Source organism: Molothrus ater, chromosome 1 (assembly GCF_012460135.2).
Source record: "Molothrus ater isolate BHLD 08-10-18 breed brown headed cowbird chromosome 1, BPBGC_Mater_1.1, whole genome shotgun sequence".
Taxonomy (NCBI): Eukaryota; Metazoa; Chordata; class Aves; order Passeriformes; family Icteridae; genus Molothrus; species Molothrus ater.
In genome coordinates, this window is record NC_050478.2 from 149,556,112 (window position 1) to 149,562,742 (window position 6,631).

Here is a 6,631-nt window from a genome sequence, read left to right on the forward strand (position 1 = left end):
AATAAAAAAGGCCTAGCCTCTCCTTTTGATCTGAGAAATGCTGTTGAACTATCACATGCATGTACCAGGTAAACAAGTCCCAGACATCTCACTGTGTCTTTTGCCAAGACCCCACAATATTTCAGGAACATCAAAAGATTTTGATGTTTATCTGACTGTGGTTTTGTAAGGAAAGAGGCAAAAGAGAATTTTGTCTAACTGGTGTCTAAGCAGACATCTGCTGTAGCTCAGACTGTGCTCACCTCTGAGACAGATTTCTGCCACCTCTTCCAGCCATCATTCAGTTTGCTTCACTTTTATGGACTGCTTAAATTTTCCGAGTGGGTGTTATCCCCAAAAGAGGAGAATGAAGGCTGGTGTGTCTCAGCAGAACTTGTTTTCCATGTAGGCCACCTTCCACTTTTGGCCTGTGTCTGAATTTCTTTAGCCAGATCCCAAAGAGCCTTGTCACTTGCTAAAGTTTTGTAGCACATCACTGGTGACAGCAAGGATGTTCTTCTGCAGAGCTTGGTGTGGTGAAACTCAGAGTGTTGTGCTGAACAACATCCTGGAGATCTGGGAAAGCACAGGGCACAACTCTGTCCTTGTCTGCATCAAGTAATTTTCTTACATCTGCACATCTGAGTAAGGTATTGCTGCCAGCTTTAGGGCAGCCATAGAGATGTGGTCATGATACACACATAGCTTTATTTTGCAGGAATGAAGAGTTGTTGGCATTGCTATAAACAAACTGCATCACCAGCTCCTGAACCTGGTTGCAATGAACCAAATTCCCAGGCTCTCCAGAGCACCACTGACTTTTCCAACTGCCTGTGTCTCTCAGTGGGGAAGGCAATGGCACTCAGTGGGTGAAACTGCATCTTTGAAGGCAGTCCCTGTGACCTCTGTGCCATAGAATGCTGGGAATTATGGGGTTGAAGGGAACAATTTGCAAGCATTCTAATTCTTCACCTATAGTAACCATGTGTCACATGTAAATACAATCGCTGTGCACAGTAAAATCTTGTGCTGTGTGTGGAGGGGCTTGCAGAAAATCAGAATAGTGTGGGTCAGAAGGGACCTCTGAAGGTCATGCTTTAATGTAGGCTGAATCTGAGCTTTACAGCTCAGTAGCAGGCTCTTATTTTTATTCCTATAGCCTCAGACTATAAATACCATACCTATTTATTTTGACCATTTGGGCTTTAGAAGCCTGTCAGAAACACTCCTTGCCAATTTGCTGTGGAAATAGGAAGAAGGAAGAGAAGCTGATGGTAAGTGCTCATATATGCCTGTTGTCTGCATAAATGTTATGTGAAGTATGAGCTAAAACTCAAATGCAAATCCATGGTGCTTGATCCAGTGCCAAGGGAAAGCTTGAGTTCAATTGCTTCAAGGCACGTCTGTGTAGACAGAGGCAATTTGAGGTTAACTGAGATGAAGCCACTGCTAATTTCACTTATTGGTTATAACCCTGGGCAGACTTGAACCTTCTCCCAGAACCAGAATGTCAGCTGAAACACTGTGGCTGCCTGTACTGCAGCAGAATGGTAAAGTCTTGGAGCAGTTTGCCTCAGCTGGGGGTGATTTTGGAGAAGCTTGTGTCTGGAGTGCACAAAGGCTTCCTTCAAATGATGCATTTCCTTGGATTAATGAAGACTAAGCTTTTACAGAGATACAGATCAGCTTGGACATTCCTGAGAATGCAGTTTCCAGTCTGTGGGAAATATGATGTACAAGCAGAGGCATTATTTACACTTTTAAATATACAGTACCTCATTTCATCTCACTGTGAGCTTCCCTCTGCATGCTTAATAGCACTCCTGAAGACATTCATCATGTTCTCTGTCTTGGTAGGATCTACATGCAACACAGGCTGGAACCTGGCAAATGTTGTCCCAGTTTTTAAGAAAAGCAAGAGGATTTACCCTGGTAACTAAACTGGGAGGAGCTGTTGAGTCCCTCAAAGACAGAGAGATTTTGATGAAATAGAGGCCTGGACAAACACCAACCATATGGAGTTCAACAATGGCAACTGATGGGCTCTGCACATGGGATGGGAGAACCTTGGATATATGGACAGCCTGGGATCAGTGCTCCAGAAAGGGACCTGTGGGTCCTGGTCGGTGGAAAGCTGAATGTGGGTCAGCAGTGCCCTGGCAGCCAAGAGGGTCAACCCTGTCCTGGGGCCATCAGGTACAGCATCACCAGCTGGGCAAGGGAGGGGATTGTTCTACTCTGCTCTGCACTGGGGTCGTCCCACCTTGAATATTGTGTGCACTTTTTTTGGGCACCACAATTCAAGAAAGATATTAAGCTGTTAGCATCCAAAGGATGGTGAAGCATCTGTAGGAGAAATCCTGCTAGGACTAGTTGAAGTCACTTGGCTTATTCAGCTTGGAGAAGAGGAAATTGAGGATAGTCCTTATGACAAACTACAGCTTTCTCAAGAGGGGAAGCAGAGGGACAGCATCAGTGTCTTTCTTCTGGTGACCAGTTACAGGACCTAAGGGAATTACACAAAGCCAACTCAGGATATTCTATGATTCTGTGATTCTAAGCTTTGCTGGCTCCTGTACTCAGCAAGGAAGATTATTTGGGATGCAGCAGGGCCCCTTCAGGAAAGTCACTAACGCTTTTTCTTCTTCCTTGTCTTTGGCTGGGACCACCCTCTACTGATGAGGTTGACTTGTGTGTTGTCTCCTCAGGGACAGAAGGAGGAGCTCTCCCACCACATTTCCCTACATGCAAAGGATGGACTCAGAGTTTTGAGTGAGTCAGACCAGAGCACTCTATCTATTGCTCTCTGAGCTGTTAGCTCTCTCCTCTTCCCTTCAACCACCATGGCCCCAGACTTGACAGCAACCCCATAGTCTAAGAGGGACACCTGCTGTACCCAGCACCCCTGCCCCATTCATTTCTGCTCCTGCTGGCCTATACCAGCTCCTCTCCCTGAATGGCTGTAGCTGTATTTGCCCTTCTCCCTGGGACTCTCTGCCTTCTCACACTACAGCTTTGGTATCAACTCAGATCTGAAGGGTTGGGCTCAGCTCACCAGATGGATGCGAGTGGGAAGAGGATTAGGTGGGTCTTGTGTGAGCAAATGCAGGGGAGAATAAGTACAGTCAACATTTATGTTGAAATTGTCTCAGCTAGGATGTAGATAGCATCCTACAAATACTAGCCAGGTTAGTCCTTCCTGCTGGAGTTTCCAGAGCTTCCACTTCCAGAACCAGGCTAAAATAAAGCACAGAGAAATAAACTTGTGTGTGCCAAGGCAGTAGCACAGAGAAGTTAGGTGGGAGCTCATCTCTGCAGAGATACCTTTGCATTTTAAATTGACTACCCAAGGGGTGAATTGAAAGAGCGTGCATTAAATCAGGACAAAGTGAATGAAACTGCTTAGAAATAAAGTTACTTTAGTTTTCACAGTGCAGAAATAGAAACTTAATGTGGTCTAAGCAAGGTGTCAGTATACTGAGAAAACCATAATATCTACCAGGGTAGGTTAATGTTTTAGGGTAGAGGGTATAGGAGATCCCAGAGCTCTGATGGACATCAGTGCTGAGGTGGTAATGATGCCATTTCTCCACATGGATATTTAGCCAGATGTATCCACTCACTGCACTTCCTCCATGGAGTCTACATTTCATCTGCAAGGATGGGGACACCTCTGCCTCTGAAATAACAGCCTATGTTCACCCATGGGACAAAACTCTGCAGAGAAGAGGGGAAGGGGCAGGTTTTGGAGTTGTCTGGCTGCTGCACACAACTCTTTCTAACTGATGCACACAGGTTTTTCTGCATTGACTTGTCACTCAGAAATAGATCAAATCCCCAGCCAGGTAAGCTGCCCCCCTCCTTAGGCTGGGTTGTAAAAGAGGTTGCTTATGTCAGATCTGTCCTCTGTTTTGGTCTTGTATGAATTGCTGTGTCACCATTTCACGGTGGATCTGTTTGGAAACAACTCTGCAGCTGCCTCTCCTTCTCCTGTTTAACTTGGAGCGAAGCAGCCCAGCGTTGTCCTGAACCATTTTGAGTGTTCTTCCTTTGTGGCACTTTGCCTGAGAACGAGATGAGTCACAGGCAGGTTACATGCCCTGTCCTCGTGAGTGTGAATTAGAGGGAAAGGCTCCGGGATTACTGGTGATTGTCTCCCTGAGCACCTCACCGAATCACGAATTTTACAGGGCTGGAGGCTGTTGTGGCCACCTGTGGTCGTTTGGGTCCTGCTTTAAGCGGGATGAACTCTTCTGTTCTGCTCTGCCAGCTGGGAGAAAAACCTGTTAGGTCTGCCTGACCTGTCAAATTGTAAGGGGTTCAAATGGATTAGGAAAGGAACGTCAAAAAATATTCTCAGGATATGGATGCCTCATGGCTTTGCAGCAAGGCTGTGTCACTGGCACAGCTTTGTGCAATGAGGGACAGAAGTGGGATAAGGAAAATATTGTCTCTCTTGATGCATTTTGAACCATAGAAATTTCTGCTCCTAAGGAAAAACAAGGAGGAATTAATCACTGAGGGTTACAAGCATGTCCACAGAGTGCAGCACAGTCTCAGGAAATTCAGACTATCCTTGGATGAGAGAAAGCAAGATATATTTTTTGCTACAAACATCCATATCACTTAATCAGCCAAAGCTGAAAGATGCTTTGTAAGCAAAGCAAAAGAAGTCTGGGTGAAAAGAAGTATTTATATTAAATATATTGTGGCAAAAGAAGTATTTCTGTTAAAAGGTAGAACCAGTGGAGGATCAAGTGGGAGTAAATTGGACATGGACATCTTCAGCTTGAGAAGGAGAATAGTGTTTCTAAGCCTCTGAGACTTTTTAGGAAACCTTTCCAAAGAAAGGCATCAAGCCTCTTTCAGTGTGCAAGAGGTAAAGTTGAGGAAAGAACTGCACAGGGAGTGAGGGTGTGGAATTCATCAATATTCTGAGGAAGGCACTGGAAGGAGATGATCATTGCCGTTCTCAGTTTGTTACGTGCCATTTTGGCTGGGTTTAATTATTCCCATGTTTCAGGGTTTCTGCCAGGAGGAATGCAGAACTTTGCTTCAGGTTCAGTTTGTTCCTGGGATTTTTTTCTCTCCATTATCAGTTAGCATTCGATGGACCCACATCAAAGTTAGCTTGAGGCAAGGTTGAGCACTCCACTTGTGCTTTTAGAAGAAGAAAGAAATGTTTCAAGTGCCGAGCTCATTCTCACACCCAAAAATTGTCCCAGAGTCAGACCTAACGTCAGAGAGGAACTGGGCTGGGTCCTTCCTTCTCTGTAATGCAGAGGGTGGGTGACATCATTTGACATGGATCCATAACCTTGGCAACATACTTGCTGTCTCTTGCCTTTCTGAAATGGCACATCGTACTTGGAGGCTTTTAAGTTCTTTACATTTCAAGTCTTTACTGTGAACTGCTGGGGATACCCATGAAGGGCAGTAGTTGAGCAAGACCCTAAACAGAGCTTTTGGGAAGCTTTTTCAGACATGCAGTTACTGCCTGGGGACAATGCATAAAGCATGGTGATCTGTTTTGGAGTTCTGTGCTCCAAGGTAAGTGGTTCCCAGGACTGGTGTGTGGTGACTTATGAGAACCTTTTCCTTCTGTAGTGACTTGGTAACGCAAGGGAAATTCCTGATGCAGGCATTATCTAACCAGGAGCGCTTTGTGTGTCAGGGTGGAAGGGATAAGTCATAGCATTTTTTCCCCCTCTGATTTGCTGGCAACTCAAGAAGATGACAAATGAAACAGTTTCAGACAGGAAACTGTCAGGGTCTAGTGTGGTGTGTAACTGTGCAGGTTTGTATTGGAGATGAAAAAATATTCCCATACCTGCTCCAGTGACTGGACTGACCCAGAGCATTTCTCAGTCAGTGCACCCATGCTGGATAACCACAGTTCTCATGGAGGCCTGGGCTGGGACCAGTTGTCCTGGAGTGGATGTGTTCCAGACCATGACAGCAGCTCAAGCCAGGTGTTTCTGGGACACTGAACATGGCTCAGCAAACAAGTCAAGACATAGATAGTGACCTCCTCGTGTGACTACAGGATGGAAGGGGTCATTTAGACCAAACCAGGCCTTCATCAAATACAGAGGAAGGATTTGTAGTGGGAGAGGTTATCCCAGGGCTATCCCATGGCATTTACATGAGCATGTGTGAAGGTAAGAACAGAGCAACCCTTCTTGTACAGTCGCCATACAGGAGAAGGGCCTGTAGCAGGCTGACATCCCTTCCAGTGCTTGGCTAGAGGAGTTACCCCTACACAGCATCACCCAAAGCCAACTCCCAGCTGTGACCATGCCCAAAGACAATTCCCAGCCCTGACCATGTCCCATGCCTGACTGCTGCTGGTTTTGGGAGCACGTAGACTGTTCAATGCCCAGAGCAGCTGAGCGATGGAGCCACAGCACAGCTATGTTATGTGTGGAGGTGGGCAAAGAGTGTCCTCTTTCCTGTGTCACAGGCTGAGGGAAGTAGGGCTGCCCAGCACATCTGTGGATTCCCTCTATTGCTGAACCCTTGCTTCTTACTGTGGCCATGATCACAGTGGTTTTGCCTTGGCCACATCTGTCAACATCTGGTCTGGATCCTGCTTCTGACCACAGGCAGCTGGAGGAGTGTCCAGAGAGCTCCAAAACACAGGGTCTGGTCA